At 49.4% G+C, this 13440-nt stretch overlaps 1 protein-coding gene across 6 annotated transcripts in view; it reads right to left on the reverse strand.

The window, feature by feature from the left end:
- The window catches only part of LOC119456274 (protein TANC2-like), a 271072-nt gene that overhangs the window by 138238 nt on the left and 119394 nt on the right, over positions 1-13440 (reverse strand). Inside the window, exon 1 of one of the 6 annotated variants that reach the window (XM_049669657.1) lies at positions 12650-13047. The exons of the other annotated variants lie outside the window; for them this stretch is intronic. The gene's annotated coding sequence lies outside the window, so the exon portion shown is untranslated. Of the gene's footprint in view, positions 1-12649; positions 13048-13440 lie in introns of those variants that run through there. 6 annotated transcript variants of the gene reach the window in all.

Consider the following 13440-nt stretch of genomic DNA (forward strand, 5'->3'; position numbering starts at 1 on the left):
TTGTTCTCTTCTTTTACAAGAGAATTATTAGCTATAGCTGGCTGTCCCCCTCTTCGGAAGTAACAGAAAGGGTGTCATCTCCGCCTACAATCTCGTCTTCTGCTTCGTTAGTACGGTGCAATACCGAGAAGACTGTTGGAAAGCCGTCAGCTAATGAGGATGTGGACTCACTTAATGTATTCGCATTTGAGAATGACTATGAATGCAGGAACATTAGTTTTAATTATTTATTAAATCGCAAACACCTTGAAAAATAGGCGGCCGAAGCGCCGGCTATCTGTACATCAGTAATAACACCCTGCCAGATAACGCAGGCTAAAGACGTAGACACCATGTAGCGGAGACAAATTTGAAAGCAGCACATACTGCATGCAGCCGCGAGCACGCTGCACCAATCAGGGTTCGTATTCACGAAAAAAGTTGTTACGCTGGAACTGTTCGTAAGAGTAACTGAGAACTAATCATCATGTTGGACATGTTATTAGCGAATGGGGCAGGTCAACGGCAAACAGCACGCACACACGAAATTCTTTGTGAATTTAGTCCCTGTGGCACATGGAAGAATGAATATGTGCACAGAGCAGAAGACAATAAACACATAAAGAGCTGTAAACGAACGTAGGAATGCCAGTGTACGCAGAAGTAAAAATAAAAGCACGAGAAGCTGGAATCAGCTGCCATTTACCGTCGAGTCTTCTGCCCATGTTGAGTCATGTTTATGTTGTGAACAGAGCCCGTATTTCAAAGACAGTTCTTAGGCCAGAAATTTTCGTAAGCGCAGTTGCCAGCCAATCGCGACGTCGGGCACATATGATCAGCGAAGGCCGCCTGTCAGTGCAAAAAACACTTACGTACGAAAAGCTTGGTGGATTCGGCCCCATGTTTGTGCGAGCCGATCACTACGGCCACCACTGCACTTACATCTCGTGTCGGCTGTTATGGATGTTGGCTAGCACGAATTTGTCCACCGCACGAGCAGGACTCGTGATTGATATGTGTGCTTATTTTCCAGCTGATCACGAATGCGTTCTTTATGCATTCAAACAGCCAAAGGAACCCTGATTCCCTCTCCATTAAGTCACCCTCTCAAGCTTCAATAACGTTGCGCGGATACTACGAGGACCAAATTAGGTTACGTGCGCGCCCTTTTTACTTCGAATGCCTCGCTGGCTGACAGTATGCGAGGAATGAAAAGTCGGTGAAAGAAGAGAGGTACAAAAAAAAAGTTCAAAGAAACCAGAGAACAGTCCAAAGAGATTGCCCCCTCTTGTGACATGGCTCTGAGTTCTCGTCGCCGCTCCCGTGAACTTTGTGGACTCCGAGAAGGGACTGGCTATAATCCCAAATGAGCCGCGACGCGGAAAGCTCGCGAAAAAGAAGCGGAAGTTTGAGAGAGGTACGAACACGAAAAAAAAAAAAGAGAGAGAGAGAAATTAAGCCTTGCGAAAGAAGGAAAATAAAGAATCAACAAAGAAGCGTGTGTGACCAACGCTATCCGCGTTTCCGACTCGCAAGAGCAAAAAGCGCTGTGCCTTCTCAATTCCACATCTGTGTTTATCCCTTGCCTCGTTTTCATCACAGCCGTCTCCCATAGGCGCAGCAAGAGGCACGGACAGACGCAATTTCAAAGCACACAGAAGTATCAAAGAAAGAAAGAAAGAAAGAAAGAAAGAAGAGAAAGAAAGAAAGAAAGAAAGAAAGAAAGAAAGAAAGAAAGAAAGAAAGAAAGAAAGAAAGAAAGAAAGAAAGAAAGAAAGAAAGAAAGTTACCTGGGTGAGGAGCAAGGAAGTGATCAAAGTATTTATGCCTTTTCCAACATTTTCTTCTTTCTTTACACGCCCCCTACAAATTTGCCAGTCGGAAATCTCACTACGGGAATTCAGCAGGATGCACAGCACGGGCAAAGTTAACAACACACAAATGAAAATAGAAAAAGAAAAAGATTAAAATAAAAGAAAAAAAATGAAGAAGCTGGAAGGGTGGTGTAAGGAGTTCCGAAAGTGAAACCTGATAGGGGCGAAGAGACGCCGAAGGCGCTAGAATCAGCAGAGAGGGAAATCGAGGCTATTGAACAAAAAACAAAACAAAAAAAAATACAAAAACAAAACGCCGTCAAGAAGAAATAAGTCACGCGAATGTTGAAGTGGGAGAAACCGGAAAAAAAAAGGGCAGCAAAATAAACATGCATGTGTGTGCGTCCTCGTCGTCGAGAAGAGCTTATCGGCGAGTCTATGACGGCGTCATCAAGTCGACATTAGGAAACACACGGACAAGAAGGACTTCTCGAGCTTCCGGTCCGGGGAGCGATGCTCCCTCGTCGCGCCTACTGCAGATGGGACCACCGCATTCGTTTAGGCGCGTGCCAAGCACGTAAGCATGCGCGCGCGCGCGCACGCGCACGCACAGACACACACACACACACACACACACACACACACACACACACACACACACACACACACACACACACACACACACACACACACACACACACATGTATCTAGAGCGGGTTTCCACGTATGTGGTTGTGCCACACATTGGAAAGTGAAAAGAGAAAATGGGACATATACGTGAGCAACGAAGCAATGTAAGGGAGATACAACGCAGAAAACGCTGGTCGAGAAGGAAGAACTGGAGCGCGAATCAACGACCCACGTGACATCACCTAAAGCTTGCTCGAGGTAAGAATTCGAAACAAAGGGACTGATCCCCCAAGTTTCCTTTTCTGTGGTGCAAAACACGCGAATGCTCGCCGCCGGCTGAAATGGGAACTGCTGCGCTGCGGAATGTTTGAGATAAAATGTCGCTGTGTCTGAGGGGACTGTGCTACGGAGTATACACAATTGGAACGCTTCATTTGCTTTATGTTATTCTTTGCTTTAAATTGTTGGCGTTTCTGGCGGTTTACAACCCTGCTCCATCTTTAGTTTTTTTTTTTTTGCTCTCTCTTTTCTCTCTCGCTTTCTTTTTCCGCCCTGAAAATGGCGCAGTAGGAAGAGCAAGCAGAATGCAAAAGGAATTCGCTGCGAAATAACGAACTCCTACGTAGAGTCGCCACCCCCATCCCCCTGCCTTCTCTCTCATTTTTTTTTAAATTCCTACTCTCTTTTCAGCCTTCAATGCTTACACTGTGTTCATAGAGATAAGACATATACGCAATACTACGTTCGTATCTCCAAAGGCGCTTCGTCGAGCTTTCCAGAAGAAGTTGCTGCAATTAGCCACTTAGCAGAGATAACCACTCACTCACTAAGCGCGCAAATATTACTTCATGAAGTGAAAGGCTCCAAAAGTCACACAGCTGCATGAATATTCAACCGTCAGAGTTCGAAATCTTCGTATATTACAGTTGGGCAGCGAATTTACGCTACTACCACGTCGCTTGTTCCGCTGCCTGTACTTATTTCTCTATGGGACGATGGTTCAGCAAAAATCACAGATAAAACAGCCTGGCACCGGTGACGGCATGTTGTGCTTTCCGGTTGCTGTAGCAAGCCAATCGCTTATCAGCTTCTCATCCACAGTTTTCTACGACAATTACTATACGGAACTATATATGGCGCGGCGATCGTTCGATCCTACGACGAAAATTATGGGTATTATTCAAAATTGACTAATCTTCATTTTTGTGGGTTGAGATGCACTTGAATTGGACACTGCTTCGCTTCAATTTTTGGACAGGAAGAATTAAAATTTGCTGCCACTGGCTACTCATGGACTCGATGGTGGTTGTAACGACGGCGGACAGGACTATTACGGAAGCAAGATACAAAAAAGGAAAGAAAGAAAGAACGAAGAAGAACAAAAATAGCGAAATAAAGCTCAGAACGAAAAAGAAAGAAAAGAAAGAAATGCATCGCGTAGCCAATAAGGTTGCAAAGGAGGGCACTCCGGACAATTCCTGGGAATGGGATGTTAATATATTCGGCGAGAAACTGGCCGTATTTCCATCTAATAGAAATTCCTCCCATCAGGAACATACATATAACGCCGTTTCGCCATTCTCCTTTCTCCATTTAAAGGCGAAGAAGTTAAAGGAAAGAACTACAGAGGGGCAGCGTAGAAGAGACGGTCACGCAAATTGCGGCTAAATGTCAAAAGGTCCGGGCATCTCCTTCCAAGAGCAAGCGAATGGATATCCGAAAACATTTCCAAGCAGATACACGAGTTCTAACGCATGGCGAGAACGACCGACGCAACCTCCTTGTTTAAGAGAAGGCATGTTAAACGCTACGACGAAGTGCAGACCCCAGAAATTATGCAATAGTAACAGACGTGTGTTCTGCATATGCAATTCGATTACTGCGCAAATATGAGCGCGTTTTTAGTGCATAAAGGTTGCTCAGGACGTGTAGTATTCTGACAGTGAGCTTAAGCTTTTATACCACGTGAAGATTCAATTAGTTATAGTTATGTTTTCGCAATCTTTATCTTCTAGAGTAGGGAGCGTGAGCAATGGTGTCTGGTTAGCCCGTGCGCACAGTCAATGTATATTATCGATGTGCCTTTTGTGTTTCAGTAAAAGCTCTTGCACAGTCGGCACAAGTGTCCAGCTACCTTCCTTCTTCGCTTAGTTCCTCGTTCGCATCCCTTTACCCCTCCCCCGGTACAGGGTAGCCAACCGGAGATAACCTCTGGTTAACGTCCCTGTCTTTCCTTTACCTTTTTCTCTCTCTCTCCTCGTTCCACGCAGCGGTTGCCAAACTGAACGACGTATTAAATCCAGCCGGATATTCGGCTCAAGCAAATACAGCGTAAGACGGGCGCAAGGGAGAAGAAAAAAGGTGTTACGTAATTCGGTAAGTGCGCTCCGGAATTAATACTAGACGAATCATTAATAGACAAGTATACGTTGAGTCTAAATTTCTAAAAAAAAATGGGAAAAAGCCCTGTTTATGAAAATATTTTCATATAGGGGAAACAGACGAAGAGAAACCATAAAGCAAACGAAAAAAATAATAAATAAAGAAACTAGCAGAGCACTCAAAAAAAAAGAAAAAGAAAACAAGGAACAGAACCAGGCCATCCGCGGTGCCCGAAATGGGCGCGAGATTTTGGAGAGAAAGAGGGAAAAGAAATGGGGGGGGAGAGCGATAGCATCTTCACGGCTCGGAAAAAGAACACAAAAATCACCAACGACATAGCGGGGCCGCTTGCATGGCCCGTACGGCCACCGCCGCAAGCCGCTGGATATAACTCTATTAGAAAGAGGAGGAGAGCGCCGTTTGTCGGGGGGTGAGGGACGCAGGGATTCTCTCCGATAACCGCGCTGCTGCTCAGGCGCCGCCCCGGTTAATCAGGCCGCCCGCAGAGCACCATGCCTCCACGTGGAGCCGGCGTCGAGGTGCGCCGCGCACTTCGACAACTAGCAGCAACGGGTTCTCTCGCATCTCTCACAGAACGGGTCAGTCGCGTGCGCTCGCCACAGGCACCCTTCCTCCGAGTATTACGACGTATATATGGCCTGTTCATGCTAGGCTGGAAGATGCTCCGAAATACGGTGGCGGCGGTAAGCTTCCGTCCACAGTGCCGTCGTTGTTTCCTTTTTCTTCCTTTTTTTATTTTATTTTTCTCTACACCTCGCCGTTCCCGATCTGTTGCCTGCTCTTTCTACTTCGTCGTTATCTGCTCAGGTCGCCCCGGGCAGCACGCGATATCGAGCCAAGATTTCGTGTAAGAAACATTGCTATTTTCATCGGAATTTTACAGGAAGGATGGAAGGAAGCGAACGCCTGACACGCATGGTTTGCCTGTGTTGCGCGGCAGTGACGAAATGCGACCAACGCGACGTGTACGACGCAAGAAGGGTCCTTCGGCTTATGCCGCTTTTTCCGGTGGTCCGCTTTAAGCCGGGTTCGCCCGACGGGTCAGATCGCTGGCTGAATACGCAGAGGAGTGTGACGTCGCTGATCTTCGGAGAAGATCAGCGACGTCATCCCGAAGATCAGCGACGTCATCCCCCCCCCCCCCCCCCCCCCCCCGTCGCGTGAATCCAGCTTTCTATAGATACCACAACGCACGTCCGTCCTAATCCAACTCTACGTACCATGATCTGTATCTACGCGCCCCCAGACGCGCACGCGCGTGCCTATTTGGCACCAGTGCAAAGGCAAACAGAGTAATTAAACTACGCAAGTATTTCGATGAGTTATAGATGAGTCGTGTGGTAACGTGTGACATCACATATGTATAATGGTTAAACGAGCCCTTAGAATACCTGAGGTCTCCGATTGAGTCGAAACGAGCCGATGGCCAATAAAAAGTGAGTACATCCTCCAGCGAATCTATACGTCCAATGGCATCGAGCGGGCAGACCACGAGACAGTTCACGGTAGAGGGGTGCCGAAAAAGTAGGATGGATTGAACGTCTTTATGTGAACGGAAGGATGATCAGAGGAAAATTGATTCTAGACTTATTTGTGGTATGAGAATACCGAACCGAATGACCTAGCTTTATTTTTATTTTATTAATAAGATATTTCCGGGAAGCGCTCTCGGAGCTGCGCACGCTTCAAGGTAAGCTTCTCATCGCAATCTAAGCTTATGTTCATGGCGATTTAGCCATTCGTACTTAAAGATCGCACAAACAGCGTTTTCTCATTGCTAATGCCTACTTCGTCATTGCTGTTAGCAAACCGACCTGGAGTTGCCTCAATAGACTTTTCGCATACGTTCGGCAAGAAATGAAGCTGACAGTAACAGTTAAAGAACTGAGCTCCTTCGGAAACTGCGCGCAGCTTGAGGAAGCGCTTTTGAAGGGAACTTGTGCATCGCGACGTATACGAACTCTTGCGACGTCAGAATACTCATCGCGTATGCCGCCGCCTTCAACAGAAACTCCAATTAGTTGCGTCCCCGACTCGGAGCACGGAACGAACACAGAGCTAAGCGTAAACGCGATGTTCACGCTAAACAGGCGGAAGGAAGGGAACCATGCAAGGGCACGTATGGCGTATAGTACTACACCTCTGGAGAGCACAACACGCGCAAACGCAAAACGCGCGCGAGCGCGCGTCGCATTCAGCCGTGCGAATCGTGTCGAGTAAACAAGACTTCGCCGCCCGGCAGCAGCTTGCTAAGCGGCGGCCCTCGCCTCTCGTCGGTGGCGTGCATTCCGTCAAAGGGGGCGGCTTCGTTTGGGAGGTGGAGTGGCGCGCTTCCACGGTTGACGCTCGCGCATGAACTCCGCTCGAAGAAGAAAAAAAAATAATAACGCGTAGGCGGTCCCATACAACGAGGCTACCGACGCCGACACAGCCGACGGCAGCCGATCTCGGATACGACATGTACGAGGAAAGGCCGCCATCCCCCTTTTCCTCGTCGTCGTCGTATTCACGATGCGCTCAAATCTGTACACCGAGTCGGCCGGTTAGTTGAGTGCAGCACTTCCGAGAGTCGAGGATCGCGCAATACATCCTAACTTTTGATGTGTGTAAGCTCATACGCACGCTGTCGTGGAAACACACGACAAAGGTGCGCTTGGCGAGTCCGCGAACCTGGTGGTTGCTGCAGAGACAAGTTAGGGCGAACGAATTTGAGGCGAAGGAGGCGGTGACAGCGCTCTATATAGAAACCACCGAACATGAAGGTTCTCCCTACGCATCATGTTCAAGCTGTGGTGCATGGAAAGCAACGAGTACAGCGCTCGGGAGGTTTATGAAGACCACGGAGCAGCCGTAGCTGATTTATGTATAACATTTGTTGACGCGAAGTAAGCATGGCAGACAAGGCCGACACACGCGCAGCACGAAATATCGGGAAGGTCTAAAACATACAGCGGCAGAACTGAACGAGACAGCACCTGGGAAGAAGACGCGATACGAGAGGACAGATGCAAGGGGACCGCGGCTGCATACCTACCGCGGCGCTGCCCGCAACTGTCGCGAGGAATTACGCACACTACTAAACGCGCACCCGAGGGCCTGCGTACGACTGCAGGACTGCAAACAAGATCGGGACGCGGCGAGCAGAGAGGAACCACCACCACGGAGGAACGAGACACGCTGGCAGGCATTTCCGCCGGCCGAGATAAGGCGCCTTCCCTCTGCCTTGCTTCAACGCCGGCCATGTCCCGTTCCCCAACGGCGAGTGTGCGTTACAATCTTTCTGGCGCGTAAATCGTCTCGTTTCTCTCGCACGTCGGGTATATGTGTGTGTGCGCGTGCATATATAAGCGCCCGAGTTCTGAATGGACAAGGCGACGACGTCGGCCATGCTTTTTTGACGACGCGAAACAGTTATGGTACTAGGAATGCGGAGATAAAGGCCGAAGCACAAACAAAAGACGCTTTGTATTCACGCAGCAACGCGAATGTTTCCGTTATAGTGCGAAAATGCGGCCAACCGGTCGACGCGCAACATCGCACTGGTGAAGAATTAAATTAAAGATCCATGTACGCTTGAGAGGGAGAGGAATTGGCCTGCACAGATATGGTATACTGCTGCACTATTCTTCTAAAGTGTCTGTGGGTTTGTTACGAACCAACAAAGATGACTTATTTAGTACGTACAACGAAAACCGAACTTGATCACGAGATTCTCATTTCACATATCTGTCAGTATTTTCGCAGATGATCTTTATTTCTGTGCAAGAAAAAGAAATTCTGTCAGCTTGAGCCTTTATTTCGCTTTTTGCGCTGTGAAGGCTCGCGCTTTTTCGCGTCTATGCGGCGGACGACACATCACATTGGATTCCCGCGTGCACTTTCTAGACTATATGTTAACTCTGTTAAGAATACTCAACGATATAGAACGACCTAGAACATATAGTCCGATAATACGTATACGCATTATGGTTCAGGCGCTGCTGCGCTTCGCTATCAGCGCCGTTTACTTGTAAACATGGCGGCGCCCGCATGTAGTAGTCATTTGTTCCGCTTCGCATGACGCACACCGTGCGGCACTAGAACTATTTAAACCTTGAGGAATCGCGGTAGCGGAGACATAAATAACTTATAAGAGGTTGCCGGGCTCATACTCCACTAGCGCGAGCCTGGCTCTCGAACCGCGGTGATTGAATTCGCGAAGTGCGGAGCGAAACAAGTGTACACCTTGAATACGTAGTACTTCCAACGACAGGTTAACACTAAACAGTTCTCACTTTTCATACTGAGGCTTACGTGGCGCTGACTAATATTGACAAAGGTGCGCTCAATAGTCATGAAAGACAAGACACTGCTAAAACGGCTTCCAGTCGCATATTATCGGGCAAGGTCAGACGGCGATTCTCTCCAACACCCGCCTTTTGTCACATCCGAAAACTGCACTAACTCATAAGCGTGGATAGAGTTTTACACGTGAAGCTACTGACGCACACTCTCTCTCTCCCCTCACTGCAACCCTCCTCCTCCCCCCTTTCTTTTACTTTTTTTTTTTTCACCAGAGGTGCCGGCGACATGCATTCCTGTGTCGGCCCACCGGACCATGCCAGAAACGTTCGGACAACTGAAGCACACACGTGCCCGGCGTTTACACAGCTTGTTCCGTAAAACGGGGTCACGCGGGGCGCATCAGCGGGCCATATCCGAACAACGGTAGCAGCGCGCCATACCCGAAAGAGGGCCCACCCGTCTGCGGCCGCCGCGTCGCTTAGACGTGATCGGAATAAGCGCGGCAGCATCCAAGTCGCGGGCAGCGGGAGAAACAATCGCGAGACAGGTCGCCGCAGCAGCGCTATTTGAAGTTTGGCGCGCGCTTACACACGTGTCCTCGAAATAACAAATGAACAAAGCTCACACACCCGAAGCATTAGCTCGGCTTTGTAAGTCTCGGCGCGGCTACAGCACTAATGGCCCTGCCGCGGCTGATGCGGTTTCGTCCGCGACCAAACCAATCGGGAGTGGGTGCGAGAGTTTCTTGCTTTTTTGGCTCGCAACTCACGTGCGTGGCGGCATTGATATAGTGTCGAGTTTCCAACAAACACTGGGAGCACTTCGAGCTTGTTTTCGCGTAGTAGTTGAGTGCGGCTGATTGCTTCGGCTTAATTGTCAGCGAGTCGGCGATGCACTCGACGCAGTCAGGGCTAATTGTGGCTTGACCTTCGGCGCTTGCGAATTAGTTTCTTTGCGTGCGTGTGTGTTATTTTTCTTTCTTTTTTTTTTGCCCCGTTGCTTACGTTTCTTTGCACTATAGGCTTTGGTCACCGCGAAGGTGTACACGTGGGAGAAAACTTGTACAGGACATGTTACGAAGTAATGAGGCGGAAATACTCGCGTACCTTTCCAAAGGCCGCGAAACTATCGTAACCACAATTTCTGAACGCCTAATAAGATGGAGCGATCGCCTAATGCAAGCCGGCGGACATGTTCTACTGCAGGGCGACTGAGCTGGTTGCACGCCCCCTTACGCGTCAGCGATTTACCGTCCGCATTTACCAAGTTTGAACTGTTACTTACGCAAGACCCAACGGAGCACTCCGAATGTAAATGCGCATGAATAACGTTGAAGTTGCATAAAATTAGCAAGGAAAAACGTTAGTACTGAGTTTTCGGCAAGCGCGATGCAGAAAGAAGTCACGTTCCGAGTTGTAATAGGTTTTCGTACGCATCGCCATCCGTGCCTCGAAAGTTAAAAGGGGAAGAGCATTACGACGCAGCGATGCATGTGAAATAACACTTGGCTAGTTTCCGTGTTCAACTGCCGCGAATGATTAATGCGGCGGGCGAAGAGAGCTGCGGTGTATGGGCAACAGAAAAGAAAAAATAATTGTCTGGAGATGTAGCCACGGCCAACGAGCTACCCGACGGTGGTTTTCTTTATTCCTCGTTGGCCTGCGCACTCTGGCTTGTCTGCCGTGCAAGCCAGAAGCGTGGCCCAAGGTATAGGAAAGCTTGGAGAAGGCCGCTTTCGTTACTTCATCTCGGACGCTCGCCAATTACAGCTCGCAAGACATGTCATCCAACTTTGTCATATTTCGTAATTACTGTGGACCACGATTCGTTACAAGGTATCCACGGAAAAGTAGGACGTCGTTCGCTGAGGGACTCGTAGGCAAAATGTCCCTGACTTAATCGCGTAGACGCTTGGCTATTAACTAAAACGCAATAATTACTAGCACTAAATCGCATCTCCATAGACGCAGGGTTGCAGTGAAGGCTGTCCTTGTGGTACACAAAAGGCAAACTGTGTCGGTATACCAGAAGCAACTATACAGTGCGGGAAGTGCGGAATTTAAAGTACACGTGATGACGGCCGCAGAAACGCGACACGCAGAGCGCAAAATTTTTTCGCGGTTCTCACTCGGAAGCTTCAACTCCCTTCGGCGCGAAAAAGTTCCAAGGAGCGCCAACCGGTGAATACTTTATGCAACGATACGTAAAAGCAGCGCAACCATTCACGCAGTCAATGCGCGCAGACTATAGAACTAGCTTCCGTATTCGCGAACCATGTAAACATGCGCAATCCTCGAGAACCAAGCAAGCCCGAGGCGATCCCGTCCCAAAATGCAAACGCCGAGAGGGACAGTCGGCACGAAATGACGAAAAAAAAAAAAAAGACGAAGGAAAGAAACGCCGTCTTGGTTTGTGCTACTAAGTCGAGGAATCTAACGAGCCTCATCTGTCTGCTTCCAAAAGGAAGGAAGGAAGGGCCCACACGGCGCGCTGAAGGCGGCGCCTTGTATGCATATATATATATATATATATATATATATATATATATATATATATATATATATATAGCGATGATATACACTTGTAAGCCTTCGTCGTGGTGTCCTCCCGTTTCTCGAGTTGAACAGAGAGAATAATTAGAGGCCATTAAGCCAACGTGTGTGTACGTATATTGTATACAAAGGAGAGGACCCGGCCCTTCATTTCCCGAACAAAGCACCGCGTATATATGTATATATACTGTAGAACGCGAGCGCGCAGCGTTCCACCCCTTCCCTCCCGGCACTTATATTATTTCCTGACTCACAAGGCCCCCGCTTGGGCCGTCGCATACTGTATAGCCGAATGTATATCTCCGCTACGACCCCACTACATGGCCCCGGTGCATGGCGCCAGGCCGCTTGTGTATGTATATACATTCGTGTACGTTGCGAACTACGGGGACCTTAAAAACTTTTGCGCCGCCGCGCCATCGTCGGTGCGACTGCCGAGCGGCAGGGCTCGTGCGCGGATATTCTCTTTTTATACACAGCGCGGCCAGCCTTGCATAAATTGTTCGCCGGCACGCACTGTACAGCAGGGAAGCTTTATGGCTGGAAACACGCCCCCGTATTGGCGGTACAACGAAGCGCTTCCGTGATTCCGCCTTCTCTGGTGCTTGCTCGCACTTCGCAGACCTCCTCCTATATACCTCCTTCTAGGTTATTCACTACCGACCGGAAGAGCGCTCGTAAAGGGTTATGATTTCTCAGCTTGCATGCTTCGCTGTTCTCAACGTGTAAGAAGCTTCACGGTACACCTTTACGCGTAGAGAAGCTGTATAGGGCCATTTACAACTTTTATAGGTTGTACCCGCGGCTTCTCAAGACACGCTGACATGCGCCTCAGGCGTGCACTAAACGGCATTTACTCGGAGCAAAAGCATGTAGAGTTTAGGTTTTGTTAAAAACAAAGAATAAGAGAGAAAGGCTATTGCCGTCAGAAGAGAAATAAGCGTGCCACTGCTTCGCGATACAGCGAGCGGTGGCCGTTGGTCTTACAGGTAGGCGGCGGCTGTTAGCTGGCGACGACATCTCCGCTCTGTATACTCGTATATCCTGGGTGGATGGTTGGATGGATGAACGAATGACTGCCGCAGTAGACTAGCTTGGTGGTTAGTGGCCAAGACTTGGCCGGCAACTGCCGCAAGTCAACGACTCACACACGCAGCCACTAATCACGTATTCACAAGGACGAGATGCGGCGTCGCGGAGAAACCGAAGGAGCTTGCCGTGACGTCGAAGACGCAGCTGCGACCATCCGGAGCACCGGTCGGAAACGTTTTGCAAGCGATCTCTTCGCTCTTCCGCGATCCCGCTGTATCACGCCGTATCCAACTGTGCACTGAGCACGTCTTACGCACAACCTTTAGCACTGCACACACAAGCGGATCGTTGCTCCGCACGCCCGCACGACGCAATGAGAGACGGCCACATGTTACGTCAAGACATTCATTCGTCGTCGTTTTCCCTTTCCTTTAGTGCGAGCGAAGCCCGGGACGGAGCTGCGGCTGCTATCAACGACGTCGAGCGTGCACGAGAGAGAGAGAGATAGGACGCAGAAGCGCGACGCGCTCCGGCCTGGCCGCTGATTGCCCCGCTCCTTCCTAGGCACGGCCGGCCGGGCCGTTTTGCAACCCGGCGCGTACGATAAGGACAGCAACGGCAGCAAACGGAGCGGACCACGGGCCGTGCAGAGCCGCCGAGGCGATAGCAAAAGTCAGCGTCGGCGAACGCAGCCATCCACGCCGCGCCGGCGCCGCAAGGAGAGGAGGCAACGACGGGCCCATTCA

Source organism: Dermacentor silvarum, chromosome 6 (assembly GCF_013339745.2).
Source record: "Dermacentor silvarum isolate Dsil-2018 chromosome 6, BIME_Dsil_1.4, whole genome shotgun sequence".
NCBI classification, from domain to species: domain Eukaryota; kingdom Metazoa; phylum Arthropoda; class Arachnida; order Ixodida; family Ixodidae; genus Dermacentor; species Dermacentor silvarum.